General features: G+C 41.0%; 1 protein-coding gene across 1 annotated transcript in view; it reads right to left on the reverse strand.

The window, feature by feature from the left end:
• The window catches only part of LOC125467506 (progestin and adipoQ receptor family member 3-like), a 51,502-nt gene that overhangs the window by 9,285 nt on the left and 30,262 nt on the right, over positions 1-11,955 (reverse strand). The gene's annotated exons all lie outside the window — the stretch shown is intronic.

Below are 11,955 nucleotides of genomic sequence, written 5' to 3' on the forward strand. Positions count from 1 at the left end.
AGGCGCCTCCCCCCACTGCACCACACAACCAGCCCAGCTCTTCCCCTCCACCCACTGCATCCCAAAACCAGTCCAATATGTCTCTGCCTCCCTAACCTGTTCTTCCTCTCACCCATCCCTTCCTCCCACCCCAAGCCGCACCTCCATCTCCTACCCACTAACCTCATCCCACCTCCTTGACCTGTCCGTCTTCCCTGGACTGACCTATCCCCTCCCTACCTCCCCACCTATACTCTCCTCTCCACCTATCTTCTTTTCTCTCCATCTTCGGTCCGCCTTCCCCTCTCTCCCTATTTATTCCAGAACCCTCACCCCATCCCCCTCTCTGATGAAGGGTCTCGGCCCGAAACGTCAGCTTTTGTGCTCCTGAGATGCTGCTGGGCCTGCTGTGTTCATCCAGCCTCACATTTCATTATCTTGGATTCTCCAGCATCTGCAGTTCCCATTATCACTGATACAATATTTTGAGGGTGTCTGGTTTGGTCCATAACACTGCTTTAATCTAACTGTCCCACTACTATAAGGGGCCATTGGACATGCATACCAAGGTACCCTGATCCTCAGTGCTTCTCAGATTCCTGTTATTGTGTATTCCCTTGCCTTGTTTGTCCTGCCGACGTGCATCACCTTACTTAACTAGATTGAATTCCACTTGCCAACAAACAATCCATCCGACCAGCTTGTCTGTATTGTCCTGTAATTTAAAGGTGTTAGCACCCCACTAATCTTCATGTAATCCACAAATTTACTGATTAACCCTCCTACATTCAAATCTAAATAATTTATATGTATTACTTCCACATGGTATTATGTTTGTGAAATTGATATTTACCTTACAATAATCTAGAACATGGGCATAGTCTCAGTACAAGGGATTGGATTTGCTAATCTTTCCAATGCAGATCTAACCGAAAAACAAACATAATTTGTAGATGAAGTCTGCACTTTCTAGTGGCAGATGTTCTCAATGGTCAGTCATGAGAATGTTAGGCTGTTCTATTTCAGCCATATCACTAACGTGAGAAAGAATTGAGGAAATTAAGTATTATGGATGAGTGTCATTCAGTTTAATCCATTGCTATTTTGACCACTGGGGGTAGTATGTTTGTTGAGTTGGAAAAATGCTTGTTAGAAGACTGTCAGTTTAGCATAACCTTTGGATTGATACTGAAATACCTCCAATGGAGGCTGGTATCCCATCACCAGGCCACCTTTGATTTACATGTGGAAAGCTCTTGACACTGATGTAGCTCCCTCAGAGCCAGGTCTGAGTGCCAGGATGTCTGACACTTCTATTTTTACCTGACGTCCGGGCTCCCTGATTGGAGAATTAGAGGAGATCTCATTGAAAGAAATAGTATTCTAACTGAATGTAACAGGTATACATTGGAAAGTTGCTTCCCCAGCTGGAGAATCTAGGACAAGGCATAAAATCAGAAAAAGGCACTGATGCTATAGGACTGAGATGAAGAGAAATTCATTTCGTCAAAGATTTATAATTTTTGCATGCTCCATTTTTAAAGATGAAAAGAATTATTGGGGAATCAAGAAGTGGATGGAGTAAAAATTAGGAGAATGTCACTAATAGCACTGACGACAATCAGTATTCAATAATTTGTGGTATCTAACAAAGGTAATACTTCAAATGACAGAAAAATGAGAACTGCAAACATCACATCATAGGATAATTTTTGTCTTCTATATATTTTCTGTAGAAGCATGGCACTCCATCACTGGATGGAGTAGAAAGGACAGTAGAGTGGAGGCCAAAGATCAATTATATTTGGTTCTCAAATTCATAAATGGAAGATGTTAAACTTTCTAAATCACATTGTGAAGAATAGTGGAAAGTTTTGGTGGCCTACTTGTGATTTCTGAGTCAAACAGCCACTGAAAGCAGAGTGATCTGCAACAGTTAATAGATTTAGACTAGTGATTCACATTCCAGGAGGCTCAATAAATTGATGTCTGGGATCCCAAAACTGCCCTATATTTTAAAAAAAAATTATTCTGTCTGCTTCTACAGAAAATGTATAGAAGACAAAAATTATCCTATGATGTGATGTTTGCAGTTCTCATTTTTCTGTCATTTGAAGTATTACCTTTGTTAGATACCACAAATTATTGAATACTGATTGTCGTCAGTGCTATTAGTGACATTCTCCTAATTTTTGCTTTGATTATCTGAGATTTGTTTTCAATATCTTAACCACTAAACAGTGTGGATTACAACTCCAGGGGAGGCAAAGTTTCTATTTCAGAGATGAGAAATAAATGAATATGACATCACAGCAATTTGGCAAATGTGGTTTGCAGGGATCCCAAGACTGGAAACTCCCTATTCAAGTGTGTTCAACAAAATTCAGTTTAAGGAGGAGCATCTCAGCCTTCAAATAAGGGCAATTACAGAATTATGAAAAAAGATTTAAAGTGGGCAGGCAAAATAGACAGAACAGCAAGCCAGTGGATGAACAGCAGAAGACATTTAATCACACATTTCATGTGGAAGATTGGCAAAAGTGTACAGAAAGTGGAACAGCTTTGTCAATAAAGGAAGGCATCAGTGGTGCTGAGTAGTGACATCGATTGTATTAGATTGTGTTGTGGAATCAGTTCTGGTGGAAATGAGGAATAGCAAGGGCAAGAAGTCATGGGCGGTAGTCCTGTACAAGTCCCTGAAGAGTTAACCCGAAGTAGTAATGAAGTATAAATCTAGAAATAATAGACATGTAAAAGGCATTACAATTGTCATGGGTGACTTTAATCTGCATATTGACAGGATAAAGCAGGTCGGCAGGGGTAACATGGAAGACTGATTGCTTCGGGGATTGTTCCTCAGAGCAGTATGTTGCAGAGCCTATCCAGGAGTGGGCTGTTCTACATCTACTATATTATCCTTGACGAAATCTAAAAGAGATCCAGTAGTTAAGGATCCTTTAGGGGAGGGTGATCACAACATGATAGAATTTCAAATTCTGTTTGAAGGAGAGGAGCTCTGTTTTAAATCTGTGTCCTTGACGTCCATCTGTAATTGGTCTTATTTATATCCTACAAGTGAATAAAAATCAAGGCATTATTCCAGTATTCTTTGCCTCCTCTCACATATCTAGTTACATTACACAATGGTTGGAAAATGGCATGGGGGAGTCTCGGATATGCCATGATCTCATTGCATGGTGGAGCAGACTCGATGGGCTGAATGGCCTACTTCTGCTCCTATGTCTTATGAAGTAAGATATAACAAAAGCTGACTGTGAAAGTAGATTGAAGGGCAAGTCATTTGGTGAGCAGTGATAGAAATTTTAACGGATATTTCATCATGCTCAGCAAAAGTAATGTCGAGAAAAGGACTTGATGAGAAGGATGTGATTAACAAAGACTGGCAAACAAAGAAGAGTACTAAATCCAAAGCATTAAAATAACAGTAAAAACTGATGGCGTACTAGAGGATTGGGATTTTTCAAGGAACTAGCAGCAGATGACTGAAAAGCTTAAAAAAAGGAAGAAAATTGATTTTGAAAGCAAATTGACAAGAAATATAACAAATAGCAAGAACTTAGATGGGTAAGTTTTGTTTATTAAAAAGAAGCTAAAGTGACTGCTGGACTCTTGAATGAAACTGGAATTAATAACGGGGAGGAGGGAAACAGCAGATAAACCAATACTTTGCCTAAGCCTCATGGTTAAGGGCATTAAATATTTGAACAGCAAGATGTTAATAAATGGAAAAATCTTGTCACAAGTTACAAACTATTTGACAATATAATGGAACTAAAGGCAGACTGATGGCTTGCCTCCAAAGATTTTGTCAGAAGTGTTTGCAGAGATAGTAGAGGCATTGTTCAAAATATTACAGAATTTTCTGCATTCACGGTTTGGAAAATTGCTACTGTGATGCCCTGTTCAAAAGGGAATGTGATAGAAAGCAGGAAGCTGTAGGCCAATTATCCTTAACACCTGTCATTGGGAAACTGCTAAGAATCCACTATTCTGGAAAAAAATAGTGGGGATGTTTAAAACACTGAAATCAATCATAGTCATGTTTGACCAATTTTCTAGAGGTTTTGGAGGATATAGCAAATAGGGTTGATTAAAGGGCAACATGGTAGTTGGTGTATATTTGGATTTCTCGAAGATTTGATGAGGCGTCACAAAAGTTTGCAGTTTTGAAGTTTACATATTAGTATACATTGAGGATTGGTGAACACGGAAGACTGAGGATCAGGAATAATGGATCTTTTTTGATTGGAAGGATGTAGTTAGTGGAGTGTCACAAGGAATAGTCCTAGGGCCTCAATTATTGACCATCTATATTCACACTTATGGAGGATGGGACAGAATCTAATGTATCAAAATTAACTGCTGACGTAAAATAGATGGGAAAGCATGTTGTGCTGAGAGCAGTAAGAACATGCAAGGGAATATAGATAGGTTGAATGGGCAAAAACTTGACATGCGACATTTAATGTATGAAAGTTTTAAGTTCATGCACTTTGTTAGGAAGAATCAAAGGCAGACTATTGTTTTAACTTAAGAAACACTCCAAAGAAAAGAGCAGCGCTGTGGATCTGAGTGTTCTTGTATATTAAACACAAAAGTTGGTGCAACAAGTAATTAAGGAGGCATCTGAAATTTTGGCTTTATTGCTCAGGGATTGGAGGTTACAAATAGGGAAGTCCTGTTAGAACTGTACAGGGTATTGGTAAGATTGCACTAAGAGTACAGTGTATAGTTTTCTTAAACACGCTGACTAAAATATACACTGGAGTTCAGATGTGATTCACAAGGCTGATTCATGGGCTGAAGGTTGACATTGAGAATGGCTAAATGGATTAGGCCTTTATTCATTAGAGGTCAGATCAATGAGTGGTGATCTTATTGAAATATACAAGTTTGACAAGGTAGTCAGTGAGAAGATGATTTCACTAGTGAGGGAATCTCAAACTAGGGGACATAGTTGCAGAATAAGGGGCAATCATTTAAAATAAATGCAAAAGAATTGCTTTTCTGGAGAGGCTAGGGAATGTCTGGAACTCTCTACCCGAGAGTTGTAAAGTCTGTATCACTGAAAGTATTTCAAGAAAACGTAGATTTTTTTTGTAACTTTGAGGAGTTGAGAGCTAAGAGGAGATGAGGCCTGAGGAATGCCTTACCTAAAATGGGGATGGGCTTGAGAGGTTGAATGGCCAACTTCTCCTATTTCTTAGGCTCAATTATATCCTTTATCAGTCATTTTGCTCAAGGACCTCTTTCATGCGTTTCCAGCTACTACCGAAGTTGCTGAATGTGAAAAAGGAATAGCTGAAGCTACTTAAATGTGACCGCAATGCCGACTTTCACCATGTGGGTGAACTGTTTTCTCTAGAGCTTGGAGCCTGTGTCATTTGTCTAGTCCTAAGTAATGCTTTCGAAAGCTAATTTTGTTCTTGTTCACTTTGCTGCCAAAACTCTGAAATGGCAATCTGGCTGAGTATAGAATGACTGATGAATGATTCTAATCTGACCTACTATTTTGAGGAACAAATCAGAGCAATTGATTGTCAAATAATCTCTTCATAGAATCCCTACAGTGTAGAAGCTGCCCATTCAGCCTGTTGTGTTCACACTGACCCTCGAGTGTCCTGGTCGGACCCACCCTCTATCCTAGCCTTGAAACCCTGCATTTCCCATGGCTATACCATCTGACCTACACATCCCTGGACATTATGGGCAGTTCAGCACAGCTTGTCCACCCAATTTGCACATCTTTGGACTGTGGGGGGAAACTAGAGCACCCAGAGGAAACTCTTCATAGAGGATCTCTTAATAGAAGAGATAGTAGGAACTGCCGATGCAGTTAACAAGTTGTAGAGCTGGATGAACACAGCAGGCCAAGCAGCATCAGAGGAGCAGGAAAGCTGACATTTTGGGTATGGACCCTTCTTCAGAAATGGAGGAGGTGGAGGGGGACTCTGAAATAAACAGAGAGGGGGGGAAGTGATGATGGAAGGTGGATAAAGGAGCAGATAGGTGGAGAGAAGACAGACAGGTTAAGGAGGCAGGGATGATGCTAGTAGGCAGGAAGTCCGGGTGAGGGTTGGTCAGTGAGGTGGGAGGAGCGGATAGGTGGGAGAAAAGACGGACAGGACAAGTAGGTAGGAACTAGCTGGCCTGGTCTTGGGATGAGGTCAGTGGTGGGGAAATTTTGAAGCTTGTGAAGTCCACATTGAAACCATTGGGTTGTAGGGTTCCCTAGCAGAATGAGGCGCTGTTCCTCCAGCCTCCAGTGGCATTGTTGTGGCACTGGAGGAGGCGCAGCATGGACATGTCCAAGGAGTGGGAGGGGTAGTTGAAGTGGTTCACAACTGGGAGGTGCAGTCATTTGTCACAAACTGAGCATAGGCGTTCCACAAAGTGGTGTCGAAACCTCTGCTTGGTTTCCCTGATGTAGTGGAGGCCATGTCGGGAACAGTGGGTACGATATACCACATTAGCAGATGTACAGGTGAATATTTGTTTAATGTGGAAGGTTGTTTTGGGCCTGGGATGGGCGTGGGGGTGAGGGAGAGGTGTAGGGGCAGGTGTAGCACTTCCTGCAGTTACAGGGAAAAGTGCCAGGGGTGGTGGAGCTAGTGTGGAGCAGGCGAGGGAATCACAGACAGAGTGGTCCCTCCGGAAGACAGATAAGGGTGGGGAGGGAAAAATGTCCTTGGTAGTGGGGTCGAATTGCAGATGGCAGAACTGGCAGAGGATGATGTGTTGAATCAGGAGGTTGGTGGGGTCATACACGAGGATGAAGGGGATTCTGTCTTTGTTGTTACAGGGAGGGGTGTGAGGGATGAGTTGTGGGAGACGCGAGAGATGTGGTTGAGGGCATTTTCGACCACTGTACAGGGGAAATTGCGGTCCTTGAAAAATAAGGACATCTGGGATGTCTGGGAGTGGAATGCCTCATCTATGGAGCAGATGCAGCGGAGGTGAAGGAATTGGGAATAGGGGATGGCATTTTTGCAGGAAGGTGTATTCTAGGAAGCTGTGGGAGTCGGTAGGTTTAGTTTGGAAGAAAACTTGTATGAATGAGACCACCTTTCTGAGCTTTTTTTTTAAAATCAATGAATCAACCCTTTGTTCATTTTGGGAAGTTTAGAGCCGGCACTTTTTAGGTCTTGCAAGAAATGAACAAATAGTTTAATATGCTCTCCTCCTGCCTCAATGAATTGATAGGTCTTTCATTTTAAAATGTAATTATGTCACATGGTTTCTGCTGGGTTTGGCTAACTTTTATTGATGTGAATAAATGGAATTTTGAGAATCATAGACTCTTAAATTTATTCAATCTTTTTAAATAAATTGCAATTCATGTGAAAGATTGTGTTTTGCATTTCCTTGGTAACTCTGTAACTGTATTTTCATTAGTGAGGAGAAGCAGCATATAGATTTACTGCAATTTATCTTCCTCATACCTGAATTTATTATGTGCAACTCCTTCAATCTTTCGAATGTCCATCTCCCAATTTCCAATCTATGGTTATATTTCAGGCTATGAAAATGTTATGTCTGTGAATCTGATAAAGCACAGTACCCTGCCTACTGTTTTGGGATGCACGTCACAGGATGGAATAGAACGGACTTGTGAGGACATGGTGCATTTTATAGGACGTTGTTTGTCAGCACCAGTTACTGAGGAACACTCAAGTGATCTCACCCCCTCTACGGGAACTTTACACAGCAGTGATGAGGAAGGTAAAAGTGATGAGAAAATAATCAAACTGGAAGACATGGAGAGTTCCATACCTATTCTTGCAGATTCAAAACTAGATTCTAACCTGGAATTAAGGAAGAATTGCTATCTGAACCTACATGATCAATCTGAGGATGAAGAGGAGTATCCTACCTACCGCATTTCTACAGAAGCTGACCGTGAGCTCCGTACAATAGGGCTTCTGGATTCTACTTGCAACATGCAAGACGTCATTATCTTGAAAGATTTCACTCTGGGTGGTTTGGAAACTAATACTCTACCTTTTGCAACTGATGACTTAGGTTCAGCTGTTCATAGTGAGACTGGTGAGGACACGGATGTATTTAAAAGAGCACCATTTCTACCTAAGAATAATGATGAAGTTGACAAAGATGAATCCCAGATTTTCATAAATGCGCCATTCAGAAGCAAAACACTGTCAACTGGCCCTGGCGCATGCTCACAGTCTGTTCCTTCAGTGCAAACAGATATATTTGATTATCTTCCTTTTGGAGAAATTTCTGCTAAAACTGAAAGCTCCTCTGTAGAAACATGCCTATTAAGTGCAAGTACAAATGCTGCAGAGGAACTTGTGCATTCACCTAGGGAAGGAATGATATGCGAGACCAGCAATGTGGTGCAAAAAGGTGAATTACATGGGGAACAGCAAGAGCTGTTGCTGGGTGAACCTTCAGAAGCCACTAATCTTTTAAAGTTGCAGAAACCTGAATTGTTTTCCCGTGTCCATTCTGCATTAAATCCTTTTAGTCAAAATTGCTATTTTGAACATTTAGCCTGCAATAATGAAGGAAGTAGAAGTTACCAAAACCAGGCTTTGAGAGATTTGGGACAGGTACATTCAGATGGGATAGTTGATGTGGAGAAGCCTGCATGCCTGGATTCTTCCCAAAATAATATGGACAATGATGATCCATTTTCTGCTGCACCATTCCCAGGGAAGGCCTGTGCCAACACTGAAACCAGTGGCTCGAAGTAGGCTGTATAAATTGGTACCCATCAGATTTTTTTTTGTAAGCTTGTATTGAATGTGGGGAAAAAAAATTCGGGGAGATTTTGTGCCGAAAAGTAATTGAACAGACTTTATGAAGAGCATGAATTAAAACCTGACTATCACTGTACAGGTTGAGATATATTGAATATATATTTCTTTACTATTTAATTCCAATAAATCTTTGCAATCGGAATGGAAAAATGCCAGAATTGCTGATTTCACGGCCAGGAAGACTATTCAACCCATTCCATTGATGCTAACTTTCTGGAAAATCTCATGACTGGAGCACATTCCTCTGCATTTTCTCCCATATGCTCAATTTATGAACTTATTTACTTCCCTTGTGCAAGTTCTTTCACATTCCATTTTAAGCATACATGCAGATACGGTATTTCATAAAAAATTACTCTCTCCCTTTGTTCTTAAGTGATCTTCAATTTTTTTCCACCACATCCCCAACTTTTTAAAATTTCATTTACTGATAATTGATCACTTGCTTCCACCTCTAATATTAACTATCTCTGCCAATATTTTATCCATTCTGCCAAAACCTTCACACATGCCGAAAGCAGTGCTTTGTTAGCTGGTTTTTCATCCAGTGTTCTGCAAAAAAACTTTAGCTAATCTGTAACCCTGCCAGTAGTACTCCCTGCTATGCACCTATCATCACTGTCCTTGTTGACCCTGATCTCCTCATGCCTTGAACATCAGAAATTTTCCTATTTAAATCCATTCATCACCTAAATGCCCATCAAGCTTCCAATCCTTTGAAGTCTAGCCTTTTTCCCAAACCACTCAACTACTCAAAAACCTACCGCTTGGCTAAGCTTTGCATCTTCACCATTTGGTTTATTTGTTGGTGGCACATCTGTGAGGCACATTAGATCATTTGCACCCCCCCCCCCCCCCTCCCCCACGAAGGTGCAATATAGAGAGAAAGAAAAAAACATGCTTGTCTATTATGGGGCAATTATACTGGTAACACCACACCTGTGACAACTTCTAATACCAACGGTTTATTATTTTAGACTGGAGCCTAGACTGGTTCCCCTGACTTGCCTCGGCACTCTAGGATGTGTGCTATTAGGGTCAAATGTTCTTTCTATTGAATTCCACTCTTAATTTTATAGCCAGTAACCTTATCCAAGTCCTTTCTACCTACTTGACAGAAAAAAACACTGGTTTATACAACACCATTAACAAAGTAGATCATTCCAAATCCATTCGCGTAAATGTTATCGTATAAAATTTGACACTGAGCCTCAAAGGATCAAGGAGGTAGTTTTAAAGGAGCTAGGTATGGTGGAATGGCTTAGGGAGGATATTCCGGAGTTCAAGGGCACAGTAGCCAAGACATGAGTGCCAATGGTGGAATGTTTAAAACTGGGCATGCTTGAGAGGCCAGCATTGAGAATTTTGCTCTGACGAAGGGTCTAGGCCCGAAACGTCAGCTTTTGCGCTCCTGAGATGCTGCTTGGCCTGCTGTGTTCATCCCGCTTCACACTTTTTTATCTTGGATTCTCCAGCATCTGCAGTTCCCGTTATCATTGAGAATTTTGAGGTGGACAGACATTAGACACAAGGAGAAGTGAGGGCATGGAGAAATTTGAAAACAAGGGTGTGGTTAAAAATGGAGCAGTTGCCTAACTAGAAGCTTACCTGGGCCAGTAAACATTTCCCAAGGACAGGGATGGGAATCAAAGACAACTTCTGTTCTTACTGCTTTCAATGTTGGTCTTTCTGATAAAGCAAACTTATTGTGAAACTTGAAAGGGTTCAGAAAAGATATACAAGTGTGTGTGGCCAGGATTGGAGGGTTTGAGTTATAGGGAGAAGCTGAATAGACTGGGGTTATTTTCCCTGGAGGTTTGGAGGCTGAGGGATGCATAAAGTTTTTGAGAAGACTTGTAGCTCAGGTTGTGGGTGTGGTTGTCAACTTGTTCACTGAGCCGGTTGGCTGGTTTGCAGATGTTTCATCACCATACTAGGTAACATCATCAGTGCACCTCCGATAAAGTGTTGTTGGTCTGTCCCGTTTTATTTACGTGGTCTGGTTTGATGTGGTGGTTAGCCTCATTTCCAGTTCTGCTTCATAGTGGCTGGTAGTCAACTCGGAACTCCATCATCAAATGTGGAAATAGACCCCATGTACCAACCACAACATCAAACTAGACCGTACATATAACAAGCAGGACAGACCAAAAACGCTTTATTGGAGGCACGCTGATGATGTTACCTAGTATGGTGACGAAACATCTGCAAACCAACCTACTAACTGAGCGGCAAGGATAGGGTGAAGCGTCAAGTCTTTTCCCAGTGTAAGGGAGTCCAAAACTAACATTAGTTTAATGTGGGAGGGGGAAAAATATAAAATGAACCTAAGGGGAAACATTTTCATGCAGAGGGTGAAGGATGTATAGAATAAGCTGCCAGAGGAGGTGGAGGAGGCTGGTAGAATTACAACATTTAAAAGGCATCTGGATGGGCACATTGAATAGGAAGTGTTTAGAGGGATATGGGTCTCATGCTGGCAAATGGGACTAAATTAATTTAGAATATTTGGTCAGCGTTGACAAGTTGGATTGAAGGGTCTGTGGGAGATAGAAGGAACTGCTGATGCTGGAATCTGAGATAACCAGGTATAGAGCTGGTTGAACACAGCAGGCCAGGCAGCATCAGAGGAGCAGGAAAGCTGCTGTTTTCATTCTGGACCCTTCAGCAAATAAATGTTGGGTTGTTTTCCTTTTCTGTGTAATGTTTCTAGCCTTTACAAGCAATAGTCAACCAGAATTAACTAATACCATGACATCGTTTATTGTACTATTCCTTATTTATATAGCAGAATGCAACCTGGAAAAAAATTTATTTTGAGCATCTTTTCTGTATATCCAGTATACTCAGTGTAATCTTCTGCTGCTCCTGAAAATTAATACGCTGTAGTAAAGTCAGGATGAATGCTGATAACCACACAGCAACTACTTACAAATCAGCAATTGTGATTATCAGGCAAATGTTATGCTAGTTTTGAGTTTGAGTAATGTCAAATTGAAAATTCAAAATAATGTAACTCATTGCACTACAAAATGTGATCCGTAACTTTGCTTCAGCAATACTGTTAAATGTCTTTTTTGTGTTGACCCAGAACAAAATGCTAATCTGTTCATTACATGTAGTATTCAACAATGCAGTACTGTGGAGTTTTGGATTCAGTTTGTATTCTTTA

Source organism: Stegostoma tigrinum, chromosome 37, assembly GCF_030684315.1.
Source record: "Stegostoma tigrinum isolate sSteTig4 chromosome 37, sSteTig4.hap1, whole genome shotgun sequence".
In the NCBI taxonomy this organism is placed as follows: domain Eukaryota; kingdom Metazoa; phylum Chordata; class Chondrichthyes; order Orectolobiformes; family Stegostomatidae; genus Stegostoma; species Stegostoma tigrinum.